This window comes from Lithobates pipiens, unplaced genomic scaffold (assembly GCF_037356315.1).
Source record: "Lithobates pipiens isolate NorthernLeopardFrog02 unplaced genomic scaffold, aLitPip1_a1.2 Scaffold_17, whole genome shotgun sequence".
Taxonomy (NCBI): domain Eukaryota; kingdom Metazoa; phylum Chordata; class Amphibia; order Anura; family Ranidae; genus Lithobates; species Lithobates pipiens.
The window spans coordinates 5,887,064-5,909,430 of NW_027507755.1; the positions used below are offsets into that span (position 1 = coordinate 5,887,064).

At 46.1% G+C, this 22,367-nt stretch overlaps 1 protein-coding gene across 2 annotated transcripts in view; it reads left to right on the plus strand.

Annotated features, from left to right (window-relative positions):
- The window catches only part of MRE11 (MRE11 double strand break repair nuclease), a 594,456-nt gene that overhangs the window by 98,182 nt on the left and 473,907 nt on the right, over positions 1-22,367 (plus strand). The gene's annotated exons all lie outside the window — the stretch shown is intronic.

Sequence of the window (22,367 nt, forward strand, 5' to 3'; positions counted from 1 at the left end):
AAATAAATAAAAATGGGGCGTGGCCTGGACGGCGATGGAGTAGGTCGCACGTGAGGACTGCTCCGCTCCCGGTCTATCCTGTACAGTTATCCTGTGTTTCGGTAGCAGCCTGAAACTAACGGGGATCGGTGGATTGAGACCCTGTCTCCTATCCTGACATGTCGCCTATGAAAAAACACAGCGCGGCGGTGGCATCTCTGGATAAATACCGCAGGCAAGACAGAGACTCTGCCCAAGATGGCACCGCCTTGCCCTCCGCTTCTCAACCAGCGGCGAATGACACCGACAAAGTATTGGAAGCTATCTCTGCCTGCCAGTCCTCCCTTACCACAAAAATTGAGGAGGTCAGAGTCGACCTATCCCTCATTAGACAGGACATGTCTAAACTTAAGGACCGGGTGAAGGAGACGGAGGAAAGGATCAGCCGGACGGAAGATGTGCTGCACCCACTTCAACATTCCCATGAAGATGTGAGGCGCCAACTTCAGCTTCTTGCCTAAAAACAAGACGATCTCGAAAATAGATCACGCAGGTCGAACATTCGTTTCATAGGCCTGCCAGAGGGTGCGGAGGGACCCGATCCACCTACTTTTGTTGAGAGACTCCTGATCAAAACTTACGGACGGGAAGCCTTTTCCACCACCTTCATAGTGGAGAGGTCACATCGAATGCCCGCGAGGCGCCCGCCGGAAGGCGCACCGCCTCGCACACTCATTGCCAAGTTACTCAACTACTGTGACAGAGACGCTGTTCTGAGACTGAGTAGAGAAAAGGGCAACATCCCCTACCAAGCAAGTCATGTCATGGCTTTCCCGGACTTTTCCGCAGAAGTCCAGAAACAACGTGCTCGTTTCGCCGAGGTCAAGAGGCGACTGCGCACTCACCACCTCAAATACGCGATGATGTACCCGGCAAGACTTCGAGTCCTGGGAGAAGACCGAGCGCACTTCTTTGATGACCCGACGCAGGCAGTGGAGTGGCTGGAGAGGAGGGAGGCTGATAGGAATCGCCGGGCCTAGCGGATAATTTGACATGCTGTCTCGTGGTGGTAAGCTGTTCTACCTTATGCCACTGCTTCTGGTTTTCTTCCCAAGACTATATCCCTGCCGTTGGGAGTACGGCTTCACCGTCTGGTACCCGAGCTACACTAATTGTTCTCGTACGCCAACCTGCTGACGCCTGCGGACCTGTTTGGCTTTACCCACCACTACATACCGTTTCGCCTTGTGTGCCGGGTCACATTGTATAAACTGAGACTGTCCCAGTTCAATCGGATATCCGGATGTCTGCCTACTTTCCTCTCCTCTGGGACTATCTATGTGAACCTGGCGGACCCGGTGCTGTGTCTCTTTGCCTCCCAACGGCCAACAGGCCTGGTGCTATAACTGTACCTAGGCCAGAAGCAGGCTCTCCCTCTGTTCTTTTACTTGTCTTTGTTCCCTTTCTCCTTCTCCCATCTTTCCCTCTTGTGTTCACCTTCTTATGGCCATAGTTGATTACCGTGCTTTGTTTGGAATGTTTCTTTTCCCCTTCTTCTCTAATATTTTCTTTCTACATAGATACCGGGGGCGGAGGCCGTGTCCCTTGTTCTACGGCCCTGTCCGGCGGCCTGCTCCCTGAACCTTATGCAGCGAGTGACCGCCCCGTGTATAGTTACATGCCTGGTCTATCCCCCTGCGGAATCGAATAATCCAGGCGAGGGGAGGAGGTTGCGCTGGAAGCCTTCGATGCAGGGGGTACAGACTATAGTTTGGCAATTTAGGGATGTATGCTCCAACCCAGTTGGGGGGGCTGAGAGCTGGGTGGGGGGAGGGGGGTTGTGTTTGGGGTTTGAGTTTATGTTTATTTTTTGGTTGATTACTGCATATATGGTACAGTGCAATGTATTTCTATGTTTACAGATGGGCGGGTGGTTGGTGGGGGGAGGGCGAGGAGTGGACCCAATTCTGGGGTCCGGTCTGCCCCGACTGCTACCTGGACTAAGCACTAATCTCTTATGGCTCCGATCAAGTTTCTGACGTGGAACGTCCGGGGTATCAGGGATAAGCTTAAACGTACGGCCGTTTTTACTTGCCTTAAATCTTACAGAGCTGATGTTATAGTGCTTGTGGAAACTCATCTTACGGGCCGGCTTCAGCTGGCACTTAGGAGGCCGTGGGTTGGCTGGGCGTACCATGCGACCCACACCTCCTATTCCCGGGGCGTGTCCTTGCTCATAGCGAAAACCGTGCATTTTCAGTTGATTGACTTACGAACAGATCCCCAGGGCCAGTTTGTTTTTCTACAATGCACTATACAAGGCAGACGTTACCTACTTCTGGCAATATACATACCACCTCCCTACTCTGTCACTATTGTGTCTGAGGGACTCTCATATATGGCTCAGCACCCGAATATCCCTGCCATATGGCTTGGGGATTTTAATGTAGCCCTTAACCCGCACATGGATAGACTGCCGGGTGGTTCCGCGCCTCCGGCCCAGACGGAGTCTAGGTTATGCCGCACCCTCAGGGAGTTTTCATTAACTGATGTGTGGCGTCACAGATACCCCACGACTCAGGCGTTCACATGCTTCTCGGCCACGCACTCTACCATGTCCCGCATAGATTACATTTTGACGTCCAGCGTTCTCCTCCCTTATTTGGAAGACGCGGGGTTCTGTGCGAGATCCCTTTCGGATCATGCTCCGTGCTGGGCTACCTTTACGCTGGCCCAGCAGGCTGGACCTCGGGTCTGGCGCCTCAATCCCTTTTGGCTGAAGGCGCTGGGGGAACAGGAGGACCTGTCGGAAGAATGGACTCATTTCTTTACGACTAATAGGGGAACGGCGACTGGTGGTAGTGTCTGGGAGGCATTTAAGATCCATGCATGTTCCACTCTGATCAGGCGCATTAACAGATTAAAAAGCTCCTCTAAACTTACACTTAGTCAGGCAGAAGAGCGCTTGGAGGTTGTTACCCGGGAGTTTGTACTGCACCCTAGTGCGGAGAACGCCTCGGCTCTCAGGCTCCAAACTCGTGTTTTAGATCAATTACACTTTGAACAGGCCAGGAGAAAACATTTTTTTACGCGACAACGGATATTTGAGCAGGGTGAGAGAGCGGGTAAATTGTTGGCGTATCTCGCTCATCAGGATGCGAGGCCGCCGGTAGTGGTGTCGCTGCTGGATGAGCGGGGAACTATTGTCTCTGACCCGGAGAGCTTTGCTGAGATGTTCAGGTCCTACTACGCTGATCTCTACGCCTCTCGTGTGGAGGTCACGCCTCAGGAGACCCGGGACTTTTTGCAGGCTGTTCTCTTTCCCCAACTTTCGGTGGCCCAGATCGCGGATCTGGAGGCTCCGATCCCACTGGAGGAGATTGAGCTGGCGCTCTCGTCCTTGGCAACGTCCAAGGCACCTGGGCACGACGGTTTGCCGCTAGATTTCTATGCGGCCTATTCTGAGGTATTGGCCCCCGAGCTACTAAATCTATATAATTACCTTTTTGAGTCAGAATCCCTCCCAGACACCCTACGACAAGCGACAATTATAGTTATTCCCAAACCAGGTATCCCAGATCCCAACCGACCCGACTCGTATCGCCCGATATCACTGCTACAAGCGGACATAAAAATCTTAGCAAAAATTTTAGCATCCCGGTTATGTCCCCGTATCTTGTCCCTTGTCCACCCTGACCAAACGGGTTTCATGCCCGGTAAAAATACGGCAATGAATATCCGTAGGCTTCACATGAACTTACAGGCTTCCCATGACAATGGGGGTTCTAGGGTTGTGGTGGCATTAGACGCGGCCAAGGCATTTGACTCTGTGGAGTGGGGGTATTTGTGGGAATGCCTTGGCCGGTTTGGGTTTGGGCCAAATTTTTTGAAATGGGTCAAGATCCTTTACTTTTCCCCGGAGGCGCGTGTGGCGGTAAACGGTTGCCTGTCTGGTCCTCTTCCCTTGGGGCGGGGGACCAGGCAGGGATGCCCCCTATGCCCGCTTCTATATGCCCTAGCGGTGGAACCGGTGGCTATATCCCTTAGGTCTAATACCCTTGTCAGGGGCCTTCGTGCGGGGCCCATCACGGAGACGGTGAGCATGTACGCCGATGATATGCTCCTCTATCTGGAGGATGAAGGGCCCTTGTTGAGAGCTGCCCTTCATACCATTACAGAATTTGGTAAACACTCGGGCCTTACTATTAATTGGGCGAAATCACTAATCCTCCCCATTGACCTATCTCCACCGGAACGTGACGCGGCCTCACTCCCCCTGTGCAGGGTGTCTTCCATCCAATACCTGGGAGTCCAGATCACCAGAAAACCCTATGACTACATAGTCCAAAACATCGAACCCCTGATTCTATACTTGAAAACTAAAACTCAGTCCTGGGCCAGACTTCCCCTCGGGGTAATGGGTAGAATAAACTTAACCAAAATGATTCTTCTGCCCAAGTTCCTCTACAAATTCTGGCAGGCGCCTGCTCTTATCCCCCTCAAATGTTTTAAAACAATAGATACTATCCTTAATTCCTTTATCTGGGGCTCTGGCAGGCATAAATTGGCATGGAACATACTAAAGAATCCCACCAATATGGGAGGAGCTGCGCTCCCCGATTTCCACGCATATTACATCGCTGCCCAGCTCTCTCACTTCTTTCACCTACATAAAACAGACGCTTCCAGATACCAAGCACTGCTATGTGGCATGCCTCATAGTTGCACCCACTCCCCCCTTCAGGTTCTGTTTCGGGGGAAGGGGCCCGACAGGAGGGCGCGGAGATGTGCCCCTTTGCTGCTTCAGCATAGGCGGATATGGGAAATTGCGCAGAGGATGTTGGGGGCGGATTGGGTGCATTCCCATACCCCCCTGTGGTTTAATTCTCAGTTGGAGGAACTTAGGGGATTGCCGGGGGCGGGTCTGTGGGCCTCCAAGGGGGTGGTGTACCTGTATCAGGTCGTCACCCCGTTGGGGGTACGTAGCTTCCAGGCGCTGCGGGGTGAGTTTGAGATTCCTCAGTGCATGGCCTTTTATTTTGCTCAGCTATCCCATGCCCTCCGGGCCCAATTTGTGGGGGGATTCCCGGATCCCCAGGAACTGTCAGTAGTGGGTGTGATAATTGGGGAGGAGCCCACAAAATTAATTTCCACCCTCTATGACTATCTTAGGAGACGGACTGTAGCCAGACTTGCGGAGGTGGCGAGATATCGGTGGGAGGAAGATGTGGGTCCGCTTGAGAGTGAGGCATGGGATGAGATCTTAGATGGGGTCAAGTTAGTTTCCCCCAGAATAACGGACAGGCTGACTCAACTGTACATCATACACAAATCATATCTTACCCGGCCAGAATTCGCAAATACAAACCCTCCCTGGAACCAGGGTGTCCGCACTGTGGATGTCTCCCGTGCTCTTTCTATCATTTGGTGTGGTCGTGCCCAGACGTTCAGGCCTTTTGGCTACAGGTGGTTCAATTTCTCCACGATCACATGGGCTCCCCCCTTCAAGTGGACCCCAAGGCTTGTCTCTTAGGCCTTGAACTAGACGTCCCGGCGGGCCCCTCGAATGCTGCTTTTGTTCAAGAAACCTTATTTTGTGCTCGGAAATTGCTTGCCCGGCTATGGATGCGACCGGAGACTCCGACGCTCAGAGATTGGGGAGCGGAGGTTAACCTAACTTTGCCATTGAAGAAAGTTATCTATGCACATAGGGGCTGCCCAACTAAATTCAATAAGATCTGGGATCGTTGGCTCAATGACCCGGACACTTGTGTAGGCTAGCCATACTGTAATGTCCTGATTTTCCCGGATGAATTGTACCACTGTATAATTGAGGTTTTTTTCCCTTCCTTTTTTTTGTTGTTTTCCTTTCTGTAATACAGTCTTAGTGATTTTATGTGTTTAATGATATGGTGTTCATAGACTTGACCTGAGTGTTCTTCTCCTTTTGGCTATGGAGCTACTTCTGCCTGTTATTACTCTTAGTTACTGCATGTACTAAAAATGTAACTTGTTACTGTACCATGTACCAATAAACTTGTTTTGCAAAAAATAAAAATAAAAATAAAAATAACAAACATGTTTTACTTGCCTCCTCTGTGCAGTGGTTTTGCACAGAGCAAGCCTGGATCTTCTTCTTCTTGGGTCCCTGGCCCCTCCCCCTATCGAGTGCTGTCACAGTCAGCAGCTTCCTATGGGGGCACCCAAGCCGAGTCATATGTGTCTATTCAGACACGGAGCCCCGCCCTGACTGACTTTTACAGCCGCGGTAACCACTGGCACCGCTGCTGTGTCTCAGCCAATTATGAGGACTGTCCCAGACGGCTTAGACATTCGTGGACATCGCTGGAGAACAGCATGGGTGAGCAAATGGGCATACCTGTACATCCCTCGCTCCCGCAGGCAGGGAGGTGCACGTGCACGCCCCCTGTGCCTGTGGCGGTCTAATTTGTTTAGATGAATTGACCAGCATACAAATTGCTTTGGTCCACAATAGATCTATAGAGATCTTCCGTGAAAAACAGCAAATAAAAATCAAGTGACGTAAAATCAACTGTTAACACCTGAATTCTGGGTTGGCCAGTGAATGGGGAAAATATGAGTGCTGCAGAAGTGGTGGGCTCCCAGTTAGGATTGTGGTATCCCTGTACTCAGGAGAAGCAGCAGAATGTATTTTGGGGTGTAGTTCCACATATACCATGGCATGTTTGAGCAATATGTAATTTCAGTCACTTGTGACAAAAAAATGAAATATTCACTGTGCTCAACAAGCCTCTCAGCAAATTCCTTGGGGTGTCTACTTTCCAAAATTGGGTAATTTGGGGGGGGGGGGGGGGGTTGTACTGCCCTGCCATTTTAGCGCCTCAAGAATTGAGATAGCCAGTCATAAACGAAAAGCTGCGTATATTCCAGAAAATATACCAGTTTGTAGACACTATAACGTTTGCGCAAACCAATAAATACGCTTATTGAATGTATTTTTACCCGAGACGTGGCCAAATGCTTTTTGGCTTAAATTTATGACTAAAATTGAGTTTATTGTATTTTTTTAATAGCAAAAGGTAGAAAATTACAGTTTTTTTCCTTTATATTGCAAAAAAAAAAAAATCGCACAGGTGATCAAATACCACCAAAAGAAAGCTCTATTTGTGGTAAAAAAAGGACGCACATTTTGTTTGGGTACAGCATTGCATGACAGTGCCAGTAGCAGTTAAACAGCACAGTGCCAAATTGTAAAAAGTGCTCTGGTCAGGAAGGAGGTAAATAAAGTGATTAAGATAAAAAAATCTTCTGCTTTTACAACTCTTTTAAACCTAGCTAGTCGGCATATTAGCTTTGTACAATATAAAACAGCAGGCCCTGTATTTGTTTTATAATAAATGTACTGTAAAGGGGAACTGCACTTTCTCAATGAACATCTTTAATCCTTATACTGCTAGTGTTAGTAAATAGAAAGGAAGGTATATTATATTAACTTGTTTTAAACGTTTTGTTACATTTTTACAGTTGCTTCCTGGTTTCTGGTCTAGGCTAAAATAATGTCATATATCCCAGGAGTCTTCATGAGCATTGTTTTCTCAGCTAAGCATGCCCTTCTGCCTACATACTTGAGCAAAAATGGATTCCAGAAAGATTATCCATGCTACATGAATAATCTGCCCTTACTCAAGATGAAACACATGGAAATGCTGGGGGTGTTTTTTAAGTGCTTGCCGACCACCTACTGTACATATAGTGCACCAATGTGGGCTGACTGTGCAGCATTACGTATATATGTGATTCTGCATTTCTAGGTAAGGGGCACCCATCCGCCCGTGCTGTTATTCTTCAGAGCAAATGCTGATCAGCAGGGTCCCGGCCAGTGATTGACCATTAGCACACAGAACGTAGGTACAGTATCTCACAAAAGTGAGTACACCCCTCACATTTTTTTAAATATTTTATTATATCTTTTCATGCGACAACACTGAAGAAATGACACTTTGCTACAATGTAAAGTAGTGAGTGTACAGCTTGTATAACAGTGTAAATTTGCTGTCCCCTCAAAATACAACAGCCATTATTGTCTAAACCGCTGGCAACAAAAGTGAGTACACCCCTAAGTGAAAATGTCCAAATTGGGCCCAAAATGTCAATATATTGTGTGGCCACCATTATTTTCCATGACTACCTTAACCCTCTTGGGCATGGAGTTCACCAGAGCTTCACAGGTTGCCACTGGAGTCCTCTTCCACTACTGCATGACGACATCACGGAGCTGGTGGATGTTAGAGACCTTGCGCTCCTCCACCTTCCGTTTGAAGATGTCCCACAGATGCGCAATAGGTTTTAGGCCTGGAGAGATGCTTGGCCATTGTATCTTCTTTACCTTCAGCTTGTTTAGTGAGGCAGCTATCTTCTTGGAGGTATGTTTGGGGGTCACTATCCTGTTGGAATACTGCTCTGTGGCCCAGTCTCCAAGGGGAGGGGATCATGCTCAGCTTCAGTATATCACAGTACATGTTGGCATTCATGGTTCCCTTAATGAACTGTAGCTCCCCAGTGCCAGCAGCACTCATGCAGCCCCAGACCATGACACTCCCACCACCGTGCTTGACTGTAGGCAAGGCACACTTGTCTTTGTACTCCTAATCTGGTTGCTGCCACACAGGCTTGACACCATCTGAACCAAATATGTTTAACTTGGTCTCATCAGACCACAGGACATGGTTCCAGTAATCCATGTTTTTAGTCTATCTTCAGCAAACTGTTTGCAGGCTTTCTTGTGCATCATCATTAGAAGAGGCTTCCTTCTGGGACAACAGCCATTCAGATCAATTTGATGCAGTGTGCGGCATATGGTTTGAGCACTGACAGTCTGACCCCCCCACCCCTGCGACCTGTACAGCAATGCTGGCAGCACTCATACATCTATTTCCCAAAGACAATTTCTGGATATGATGCTGAGCACATGCACTCAACTTCTTTGGCCAACCATGGCGAAACCTGTTATGAGTGGAACCTGTCCTGTTAAATCGTTGTATGGTCTTGGCCACCATGCTGCAGCTCAGTTTTAGTGTCTTGGCAATCTTCTTAGAGCCTAGGCCATCTTTATGTAGAGCAGCAATTCTTTTTTTTCAGATCCTTCGAGAGCTCTTTGCTAATGAGGTGCCATGTTGAACTTCCAGTGACTAGAGTGAGTGAGAGTGATAATACCAAATTTAACACACCTTCTCACCATTCACACCTGAGACCTTGTAACACTAATGGGTTACGTGACACTGGAGAGGGAAAATGGCTAATTGTGCCCAATTTGGACATTTTCACTTAGGGGCGTACTTCTTTTTGTTACCAGTGGTTTAGACAGTAATGGCTGTGTGTTGAGTTATTGATGGGGCAGAAAATGTACACTGTTAGAGCTGGTTCACCCAGGGACAGCATGACTTGCAGCGCGACTGCCTTAGGCGACCTGCACATGACTTTAACTGCGGCCTGCAAAATGACTGTATAGAAGTCAATGCAAGTCACCTGAACTTGTCCCAAATACAGGAAAGTTTTTCTATGTCAGAGCGACTTGAGTCGCTCCTATTACAGCGGTTCCATAGTACAGAACGGGACGTGACTTGTCAGGCAGCTAAGTAGCCTGACAAGTTGCCCCTGTGTGAACTGGCTCTTATACAAGCTGTACACTCAGTACTTTACATTGTAGCAAAGGATCATTTCTTCAGTGTTGTCACATGAAAAGATATAATAAAATATTTTCAAAAATGAGGGGGGGGGGGGGTGTACTCACTTTTGTGAGATACTGTATACACATGGTTATCGGCTCCGAGTTTCACAGAACACAGCTCTCTGAGTCTAAACAGCACAGAGCTGTGTTCAGTGACAGGGGATCTAGTAAAACAACTAGCAGTACTTTTTTCAGAATTGTTGGTCTTAGCACAAAAAAATCTAAAACCCCCACCACCAAAAGAAAGCTCAATTTGTAGGGAAAAATTATATACATTTCTTTTGGGTACAGTGTTGCATGACTGTGCAATTGTCAGTTAAAGTAACGCAGTGCTAAAAAAAACAAAAAATAGCCTGGTCATGAAGGGGGTTAAATCTTCTGGAGGTCAGGTGGTTGAAATGATTTTTCAACAATATAAAGCATGGAGACATGGATCGATGGGATGCGTTTGCTTTAAAGGGGAAGTAAACCCTGATGGGTTTACTTCCTTTTTGATTCCCTGCAAAGGTAAAGCATAATGGACTACTATGCATCACATAGTAGTCCATTATGTGTCACTTACCTGACACAGGAGCCAGCGAAGTCACCGCTGTCCCCTTGTGTACTGAGTCTCCATCTTCTTGGTGGGTCTCGCTGCTCCGGTGCTGTCATTCGACTGAGCCCCGATGACGATCTCGGTTTAGGAGAAATTTTTTGGACCTACAGGTAAGCCTTAATCTAGGCTTACCTGTAGGTCAAAGTGGTTTGTAAGGGTTTACAACCACTTTAAATATTAAGAATGATCTAAATGGGGGGAGCGTGGTGATGCGATCCAGTATGGCCACATCTAGGTGAAGCTCCACTCAGCCTTTGGGGAATACCAGCCACATTGGGTCCCTCCATCCGCTGAGCCGCCATCCAGCACTGCCCCGACTTCTCTCCAGCCCTGCAGCATGACACACCGAAGGAAGGACCCATCGTGGCTCTGCAAAATATCCGGCTTCTTTTTGTCAGTGAGCTGCTGGCTACAACAAAATGGCACTGGCCCGTGATTACAGCAAGGAGACCAGCTCTCTAGCCACGCTACGGGCACAGACGGTCTCTCCACCTCCTGCAATAGCAGCGGGTCTCCTCATGGAACTCCGCTCCATCAATCCACAGCCTGGCTAAATCTAAGCCGAGCAGGGAATCTCCCAGCAGCATCACTCCAACAGGCCCTATGGAGGTAAATGTGCCTTAATCCTCTTTGTCATCATCCCTGCCTGACTATAGCTGCCTTTCCCACCTCAGACCAGCAGGTCTCAGATACCATGTTGAAAGACATGCTGCTGTCCTCGAGATTGTCCCTGCATGCTGACATGCTTTCCTGCATACATCAATTTAAAGCTGACATCCAAGGCCTGGAAAAGAGGGTAGAGTGGAAACATCCATGTCTGAAGTCACTGTGTCCTTTAATACAATGGTGGATGCTCATGCGGCCCACTCAGATGATAGCCTTTGGCTAAAAAATAAGGTGGCCGACCTAGAGGATAGATCCAGGAGGAACAACATTAAATTAAAGAGGGGTTCCGGAGTCTGCCGGATCAACTATAACAAATTGCTCAGACCCTCTTCTTGTCTTTGGTGCCTTCTCTGACCTCCGCAGACCTCTTGATTGACAGAATTCACAGGCTTCCAAAGACTACCTTTCCCCCTCGGGAGGTGCCCAGGGATGTGCTGCTCTGGATCCACTTCTTTCATGTTAAAGAGAAGATTTTAACTGCCTCCCAACAGATGATCAATCCCCCAGCACTTTATTCAATGGTACATCTGCTCCTGGACCTATCACAACACACCCTTCACCACCCGAAGAATTTGGCGACAGTGACCAAAGAACTACGCAACCGTAAGATTCCACAAAAATGTAAATACCCAGCAACCCTGTCTGTCACAATGGAGTGACAGTCTGCCTCAACACCCTGGAGGAAGGTATGCAAGCATTGAGGTAGTGTGGTATTCCTGCCAGACCCTCCACCATCCGAACTCCTATCCGCAATATCTGGCTCTCTGTAACCCAATTGGCAAGTGGTTTCCCACAAAAGATCTCAAAAGAAGAATTCTGCTGGAGGTTCCTGAATGTCTCATCTACCACATAGTTTATTTCCCCGGATCTTAGAAGATCTTCCTTTCTTCTTTTCCCCGTTTTTTGTTAATGCAGTTCTCTAAGTCTCTGCACACAGGGCGTTTGCCCAGTTACACAGTCACCAGATCATGTACATCCCTTGGTTTCTCAGTGCGAACACAGTTCTCCAGCCAAATACCTACTATTGTCCACCTTTTACCCATCTATGACACCCCTGCTTTTATGAGATTTCTTCAGGCAACACCAGGCCCATTGTCAGTTGTTTGTTAGAGTTATGCGATGCAGCTGAATTGTCTTTCCATTAATGTGAATGGAGCTCTTAAGGCCAAAGTTGACATTCTCTGTGTACAAGAGACTTAATTTCCCAAAAAAATGCTACTCCCAACTGTACGCATAGAGACTACCCCACATCATTCTGGCCAGTGCCCCAGAAAAAAAAGAGGGAAATCCTTCTGGCTATTAGCAAATCTGTCTCCTTCCACCTAAAAAAGCTTGCTACTGGATGATAAGGGGAGATGTATCGTGCTCACAGGGGACCTAATTTCCAAAATATATACCATTGTTTCTGTCTATACTCCTAACCACCTAAGATTTCTATGAAAGGTCTTCAAACTCATCTCTTCTGTCAAGCATGGCCACCTACTGATGTGCGGGGACTTCAACATGATTGTGGACCCTTACCTTGACTCTAGCGCTACTACCAAAGGAAAGAACCTATGTCCATTGGATCTTTTCCACAGACAGGGGGTGTATGATGTCTGGTGTCAACGATGTCTGGTGTCAACGTGCTGACAAACGAGATTACACATATTTTTCCTCCAGACATCACTCTTATTCCCGTATAGACTTGTTTCTCACTGACAAATGGCTTCTGCAGAGGGTTTCCTCCTCCTCTATACATGACATCACCTGGTCAGACCACATGGCTATTTCCTTAGTAATGGAGGCCATCACTCTGGCATTGTAATATCAAACTGTTGCAAGATACTACTGTGTCTCAGGTTGTGTCTCAGCATCTCTGGGATTACTTTAATAACCAACAATCTGTATCAGATCCTTATGTCCTCTGAAACGCCCACAAGGCCTACATATGAAGTATCTGTATACAAGGGGCCAGGGTCAAGAAGCAATTCAATACAAGAATATCCAACCTACTTTCCGATATATCCATTCGCTTGAGCCCCAAAACAAAACATCCCCAACCCCATCTACCTCAGCCTTTAGTGTCCGATACAGGTGAGCTAAGAACCCTCCTGGCAGAGAAATATGATCGGCACATCCGCTACCTCAAACTCGCCTACTACACCAGTGCCAACAAAGCCGGGAAATACCTGGCCAATAGATTAAAACCCATTCAAGAGAGAACTATAATCCCTCACCCACAGCACCCAACGTTTAACGGTAAAATAACTTATCCCCAAGCCATAGCCGAGGAATTTGTCAATTATTGTAGTGCCCTATACAACCTCCGGGAGGACACTAATACCCCCCAACCCTCATTGGCTGATTTCCAAGGCTTCCTACAACTTCCTTCTCTCTTTCTAATGAGCAGCTTCAAGCACCCAACAACCCCTTCTCAGACCTGGAGATTTCTAATGTTATACAGTCCCTGCCATCTGGTAAATCCCCTGGTCCAGATGGTCTACCAAACAAGTACTATAAGTTGTTTGCTGCTACCCTGACTCCGCCCCTAAATCCAATTCTTACCAAGGCCATGCACACCACCTCCTTCCCTCCAGAGATGCTGAAAGCACAAGTGGTTACTTTACCCAAACCAGACAAGGACCCCACTATGCCTGCCAACTTCCGTCCAATCTCACTACTGAACACAGACATGTTGACAAGTTTTATGCCAAAATCTTAGCAAAACGTCTGATGTGTGTCTTTCCTACCCTGATCAAGAAGGATCAAATGGGGTTTGTTCCTGGGAGATAGACCTCAGACGTGACAAGATGAACTGTCAATCCTATACACTTTGCTGAGAAAAACCCAACGTCTTCCCTTCTGTTGTCCGTTGACGAAGAGAAGGTGTTTGACAGAGTACACTGGTTATATATGTTTAACGTACTGGAAAAATTTGGCCTACAGAGTAATATCCTATCTGCCATTATGGCCTTATACTCAACTCCTTCTGCACAAGTGAATGCATCTGGTCTGCTTTTAAAACCCTTCACCATTTCCAACGGTACCAGACAAGGTTGTCCACTGTCCCCATCCATTTTAACCTAGTGATCGAACCTCCTGGTGGAGGCAATCCGCTCACATCCGGGCATAACTGACTTTCATCTTTGTAACTCAGTACACAAAATAAACCTCTTCATAGATTATATAATTTTGCTTTTGACCAATCCTAAAACCTCACTACCCTTAGTGTTTCAAGTCATCTCCCAGTTTAGCAACATCGCATATTACAAAGTGAATGCCTCTAAGTCCCTAATCCTAGACCTAGGAGTCCAGGCTTCCACCAAGCGGATTCTTAAGGCACCGATTCCCCTTCAAGTGGAGTGCAGAATGGATCCCATACCTAGGCATTACACTGACTGCATTTGCTACTAAATTAGGGGATCCCAACCTTAAGCCCATGTTTTCTAAAGTTAACAAAGAACTCCAAAACCTTGCCAAATCTGAACTATCCTGATACGGTAGATTAGCAGCAATGATGATGAACATCTTCCCCTTTATTAACAACATATTCAGATCCCTTGCTATCCCTCTACACTACATCTTATCTCTAGCTCAATCCCTGAAACCTTTCGTATGGCAGGGTCGTAGAGCAAGATGCTCTCACTTGTGCTTGGTGAAACATAGGTCACTTGGTGGGGCAGATTTTGCTGACATTAGAGACTTTTACTGGGATACCCACTTAGAGTAAATCAAACATTGGTTCTCCTCAGTAGAACCCCTGTTATAGACCGACATTGAGTCAGCCTTTGCCCCCACTCCAAACCTCTACTTGCTATTGCTAAGTGATATGGGAAACCATGGGATCTCAAAACCCTGACTGCACCCATGCAAGCTTCGCTAATGGCTTGGAGACATCTCACCTCTATGCCATTGAGTGCTAGGTCCCCCATATCAGATCTCATTCCCCCTTCAGATTTTTAAGGCCCTAATTTCCTCACCGTCAGTCAAAGCACTACAATCTTATGGTATTCATGATGTAAATGCCATCTTTTCAGGTGGTGCTCCGCTCTCCTTGAAAGAGTTAAATGAAACCTATCAAATTCACGCAAAGCATCAATTCACATTTATGCGCATTACGCAGTTCATAGCCAAATATCCCCTTCCTACACTCTCTATTCCCCCCAATACCTGGGATTTCTTTACCCACCCTTCATGTAGACTCAAGGAGATTTCCCTTTCCTACTATGTTTTGCATGATAAGTGCATATTTTGTAAATCTAGCCCATTGCTAATGTGGGAATCTGACCTCGTCACCGCCTTCTCTTCTGCACAGTTGCACACTGCCTTTAGTTCCATAGCCAAAGCCTCCCACTACACAAGCCACCATGAAATGACAATTAAAATCAGCCAATAGATGGTACTATATGCCATACAGGCTGTCCAGATTCTCGTCCTCAGTCTCCCAACTCTGTTGGAGGGAGTGTGGGCTAGTAGGCAAACGTATGCATGTCCTATGGGGCTACCTTAGCCTTACCAGTTTCTGGTCAAGGGTATTCCAACTGGTAGCCACCTGCACTGGCATACTAAACAAACCCCAGCCTGCCCTAGCCTTATTCAATATTGGTATTGACCTCTGTCCTGCTACCTATAGACCAGTTGTCACCCATATCCTATTAGCAGCAAAGTTGAACATTCTCAGACTCTGTAAATCAAATTTATCCCCTAATGTTTCAGATGTTGTAAATTTGGTCAACTCCAATTACACGTTAGAGCGTCTTATAGCATTTAATGCCCTTAAATACTCTGAATTCTCCAAATCATGGAGAATATGGGTCAGCAAACAACCTTCTCACCCTGTATAACTGTCTGCAATGCTCATATTATGTTCTCTGTATACTATAACACTGTTCATTTACTATTTCGAGCTATGTGTTTCACACTGTAATTACGTTGTATGCTGTTGCTTACTGTTTGTTCCTAAAAAAAATCAACAAAAACTTAATGATTAAAAAATGGCTGAGTAGGTTGTATGTGAACATCTTTGCAAAGCTCTCTTTCCTCTCCGTAAATGGATATAGTCTAATTTTAATTTATTGGAGTGCTCTTCTGTTCTGACTTGTATCCTTAACCTACTCAGGAACATTCTGTTTCCTTGTAAGCTCAATAATTATGAACTTCAGAACACCTGATTAGGCGGCTTAGTGGTGTAGTGGGTAGCACTCTCGTCTAGCAGTAAAAAGGGTCACGGGTTCAAATACCAACCACGGCACTACCTGTCTGGAGTTTCTATGTTCTCCCTGTGCCTGTGTGGGTTTCCTAAGGGTACTCCAGTTTCCTTCCACACTCCAAGGACATGCTGCTAGGTTAATTGGCTTCTGCCCAAAATTAACTCTAGTATATGAATGTGATTTGGGGACCATGGATTGTGGGCTCCTTGAGGGTAGGGACCGATGTGAGTGTGTGATGTATGTGTAAATTGACGGGGCTATATGGCTACCTTAAACTTAAAAAAAAAAAAAATAATATAATAGATGAGCATCTTAGCGATGCACAATGTACAGGGATAGGGACAATTGTAGACACACACCAACACTCACTTAGGTTGAACTTGATGGACTGGTGTCTTTATTCAACCTTACTATGTAACTATGTACCCTGATTACAATAGTCAGATGCTATTTTGATGCTCTTGAACTTTGCTGTACAGCAGGGGTGTCCGACCTTTTAAAGAGCGAGGGCCACTTAAGCAACTTAGTAACCAGTCACGGGCCGCAATGAGTGGAGCGAGCGGATGACAGGTCTGTGTCTACCCTGCATATGCAGAGCAGACATGGACATGGCTCACTCTACTCTATAGGCTTTCCGATCTGATCTACCATGATGGAATGGGACAGGATTGGAGATAGGTGGGTGTATACGGTCACAAGTCTGTTTACATCTGTGGCTCAATAGAGGGGAACGGAGGGTCCGATTGGGTCAGACCGATCATGCCAAAGGGGCCTAATGCTGCTTTTACACTGCTGTGCTGTGGTTTGCCTGTACTGCAAGTGCTGTGCAGTACACCTGTGGCTTTCCTGTGGGTGAGCTGCACTTAGACTTCTATTATATCCTGCAGGTGTGATGCACTTTCTGAAAGCTCACCACACCTGTAGGTAATAACAGAAGTCTATGGCTCAATGCAGGTAACCCACAGGTGTTCTTCCCTGCACCTACGGATCAGTTTGAAAGCAGCCCAGTAACCACTGCAGAAGAGATATGCTCGTATATACACTATGATTTTAGTAATAAACTTACCTTTAATAACAATCTTCAATTCAAGTGTCGCTGGCTGTTGATGTCCCAGGCAGAGTGCATTTGGTATCACTCTGCCCGTACCAGGAGGCAGCGCTATATAGGAAGCATCATTTTATGCGGCTCTGTAGCCACTTGCTTTCTCTACCGCCTGCTCCATTAACAACACTGATGCTCTGGAATGGTGGGTCAGCAACCCACAATCTGGGCTTGCCAACCTGCCATCAGAGAGCAGGAGGTCGAGGGCCACATCACAGGGCTCCGCGGGCCACTGGTTAGGCACCCCTGCTGTACAGGATAGATGGGAATGGACTGGACATTGATTTACAGTGAAATTTCAGTTTTCTTAGTAAAAATTGAATTAGATGATTTCTATGTAGGATCATTGGACTTTGATCTATCACTTTATCATGTATTGAACGACAGCAGTCTTGTGATCATATTTCCACTAATTAATATCTAATAGGGCTCAATGCTTTAAAGTACTTTCATTACTTTAAATAATTCCTCAAAGCAATTCCCTGTAAAAGATTGGGCTTTTATACTTACCACTGCTGAAGCTTGTGTCTGTTGCATTCCCTCCGTTTGAAGCACTGCAACCTCTTAGACCCCTTTTACATGGTTTTCAGGTGTTTTAGTGCTAGAAATAGGCTATATATAGCTCCTGAAAACCGCCTAACATTCATTTTAGTGTGTTTTTTCATCCTGGGGCAGTGCGCTTGCAGGACATTTGGAAAAGTCCTGCAAGCAGCATCTCTTTTTAATCCAGTAAATTTATATTGAAATTTTTTCCTTTGTAATACAATGAACAGAGAAATTTAAAGCAAAATATATACATACTGTCCACATAACATTGAATAACCCAAAAGCAAACCAAAAAAAAACAAACAACCAAAGTCCCCCCCTCCCCAAAAGCAACCCCTCTCCCCTCTGAATCCTCTCTCTCTATATCCCGTATCATACTATATGGCTCCTTCCAATTCAGGGCCTGAATCCTCCATCCAGTTTCTCCATGTAGTCTCAAATTTCCCTTGACAACCTTGATGTAGAAAAATATATATCTCTTTTAGCAAGGTTTTCTTTCTTTGCATTCTCCATTCCTCTACTGTCGATGGGTGTACTGAGATCCATTGTTGTGCTATTAACTTACGAGCTTGAAACAGACTTCTTACAATTGTAATATAAGCACAGACTGGGATACTAGAGTCCTTTATTATATTTAACAAACAGATGGCAGGGTCTAATGGCAATTTTATTCCAAACAGACTATTAATAGTATTGATTATACCCTGCCAATATCTGTGAAGTTTTGGACATCTCCATAACCTGTGTATTACATTTGCAGGTCCTCTCCTACATCAAGGACATAAAGGGGAATCTCTACGTTTCCTTTTAAATAGTTTCTCAGGAGTACAGGGGGTCCCCGGGTTACAAACAAGATAGGGACTGTAGGTTTGTTCTTAAGTTGAATCTGTTTGTAAGTCGGAACAGGTACATTTTTTAAGTATCCAGCAAAAAAATCAATTTTTAAGCTTTTTGGATAACATAGGGAAGGGTTATCACCCTTGTAACATTTGTTTAGCTGTCTGTGCCCCTGTACAAAAGATTTCACCTCACTTTCTTTCCCAATGATAATTGGATTTTGAAAATTTTGGACTGTAAGCCCTTGTATACACGGTGGGAGATTCCGTCGGAATGTTTCCTATCGGACCGTTTTGTCGGATATTCCGACTGTGTGTGGTCTACATTGGACTGTTTCCGTCGGAATATCCGACGGACCAACTTTTCCAACTTGTCGTTAAAATTTTCCGACACAATGCTCCGATCGGACATACTCTGATCATGTGTAGCCTACTCCGACGGACAAAGTGCCACGCATGCTCAGATCAAATTCCTAGACCAAAGCTATTGGCTACTAGCCTGAACGTAGTCCCGTTGTAACAAAATAACGTCATCACGTTATGTACAATCGGATTTTCCGACAACTTAGTCCGACCGTGTGTATGCAACATCACTTCTGGACCTCTTCCGGAATTACTCCGACGGGTTTGGTTGTCGGAATCTCCGACCGTGTGTACAAGGGCTTAGGGCAACAAGGATTGGTGATAAAGCATCAGTGGAGACACCTTTTTCCCATATTAACTCTTACAGGAGAGAATTTCCCTTCCTAGAGGTAGATTTCCCTCTCACTTCCTGTTATCTCTCTCCGTAGGAGTCGTTTGTAAGTCGGATGTTTGTAAGTAGGGGACCCCCTGTATAATATATAATACCTATGTAAGATGAATAATTGTGTTCATTTTTGCGTAGTGGACAGCGATACATTAGGGACCGCAGACAGAGCCATTGTCCAATGGTCATCTGTCAACGTTCCCAGATCTCATTCCCACTGAGCCCCTGAGGAAATATCTACAGAGGAAATATCTACAGACTCTTGAAATTTAAAATATAGTACACAATATAGTCAAGATAGAAGACCTTGCTTATGCCCTTTAGCCTCTAATAAGGTTATTATTATAGAGTGATTAAGTTTAAATTCAAAGGAATGGGCCTAATTCTGTAGTCTGGTAGTCTGGTCTGAGTTGAAGATATTGAAAAAACCTCTGCTTTGGAATTCCATATTCATCCATTATTTGAGTAAAAGATTTTTCTTTTGAAAATAATAATAAAGGATTTTAAACTATCGTTCTGAAACAACTGCTCCAGATATCTTAACCCATGTTCTTGCCGTAACTCGAACCCTTCCAGTTTCTGCAATTCCTCACAGTTTTCAATCTTCCATATTGGGGTATAATATGTATAACAACACTAATATTAGTTATAATTTTCATTACTTGCCATACTTTATCAAAACGTTTACCTGTCAAAAACGATTCCCTCGCAGATCAATGTATATTCTCTACATAATGGTAATAGCAGATCCTGTATAGGATCAGGCTCCGCCACTTCCGTCCAACCAATAAATTGTTGTCGTTGCGAGGCTAAGAAATAACTTTTAACATGTGGAATGGCAAGTCCTCCTGCATATTTAGCTAACATTAAGCTAGTTAATTTTATACAATAGTTTTTTCCGCCATATCAGTTCTCGGAAGAGCGATTTAACCTTCCTAAACCAATATGATATTATCCAGATAGGAGGGTGGGGGATGCCATTTTTTTCTTGATTTTATTTATTTTTTCCTAGCTTTCGATTTTTTTTTTTTTTTTTTACATTCAGATGTCACTGTCACCCCTCTGACAACTGATGACTCATCGGTTGTTAAGGACGCAGCGACCAGCTTCCCTAGTCTCCTCCTTAGCAACCAGCAATGTACAGTGTGTTTAACCACTTGCCGACCAGCTGCAGCCGATATACGACGGCAGGTTGGCTCTATTGCGCGAATTGTTGTACCGTTACCAGTGCTTTGAGTAATAGATATAGAGGGTGTCGGAGCAGATGCGCGTGGCTGGCAGCCGTGATGTCCCCGACCACCCGCGATTGTTCCACAGAGAGGCAGAACGGGGATCTATCAATGTAAACAAGCAGATCCACATTCTGTCAGGGGTGTACAGAGAGATAGTCTGTTCCTAGTGATCAGAAACAGTGATCTCTCTGTACTCCCTGTCAGTCCATCCCCCCACAGTTAGAAACACCTCCCAAGGACCCACTTAACCCCTTGATCGCCACCTAGTGTTATCTCCTTCCCTGCCAGTGTAATTTATACAGTAATCAGTGCATTTTTATAGCACTGATAACTGTATAAATGTCACTGGTCCCAGAAAAGTGTTAATAGTGTCTGATCTGTCCGCCACAATGTCGCAGTTCCACTAAAAATTGCTGATCGCCGCCATTACTAGTAAAAATAATAAAAATGCAATAAATCTTTCCCCTATTTTGTAGCTGCTATAACTTTTGTGCAAACCAATCAATATACTCTTATTGTGATTTTTTTGTTTTGTTTACTAAGAACATGTAAAATACATATTGGCTTAAACTGATGAAAAAAAGTACCGTATATACTCGAGTATAAGCCGAGATTTTCAGCCTCTTTTTTGAGGCTGAAAGTGCCCCCTCGGCTTATACTCGAGTCACCGCTGTCTGACTGCTCGATCAGCGTATCGAGCAGACAGACGGCGGACATTAAAATTCAAAAGCCGCGCCTCCTTCTCCGCCTCCGCCTGTGATAGGCGGAACACTGAATTTCCCAGCAGTCAGTGTTCCGCCTATCACGGACATCCGTTCATTCTCATACTACGGACGAGTATGAGAGGATGTCCGTGATAGGCGGAACACAGGCTGCTGGGAAATTGAGTGTTCCGCCTATCACAGGCGGAGGACGGAGGCGCAGCTTTTGAATCGTAGAATGGCCGCCGAGAAGAGCGGCGATCCATCGGCACGACACGGGACGGAGGAGGCACGGGACAGAGGAGGCACGGGACACCGGAAGGCACGGGACAGAGGAGGCACGGGACAGAGGAGGCACGGGACAGAGGAGGCTCGGGACGACGGCGGCTCGGGACGGAGGCTTGGGACACAGGTAGGCTGGACACACACACAAGGCTGCACGGACACACACACACACACACACACACACACACACACACACACACACACACACACACACACACAGGGATGGATGGATGGATGGATGGATACACACACACACACACACACACAAGGATGGATGGATGGATAGATGGATACACACACACACACACACACACACAGGGATGGATGGATGGATGAATACACACACACACACACACACACACAGGGATGGATGGATACACACACAGGGATGGATGGACGGACACACAGGGATGGATGGATGGATGGACACACACACAGGGATGGATGGACGGACACACACACAGGGATGGACGGACACACAGGGATGGACAGCCATGTCTCACCCTCGGCTTATACACGAGTCAATAAGTTTCCAGTTTTTTGGGGGTAAATTGGGGGCCTCGGCTTATATTCGGGTCGGCCTATACTCGAGTATATACGGTATTTTTTTACATTTTTTTTGGGATATATATTTTTTTTTTTTAAAGTGGTGATCAAGTACCACCAAAAGAAAGCTCTGTTTGTAGGGGGAAAAAAGGACATCAATATTGTTTGGGTACAGCGTCGCATGACTGCGCAATTGTCAGTTAAAGTGCCGCAGTGCCGTATCGCAAACA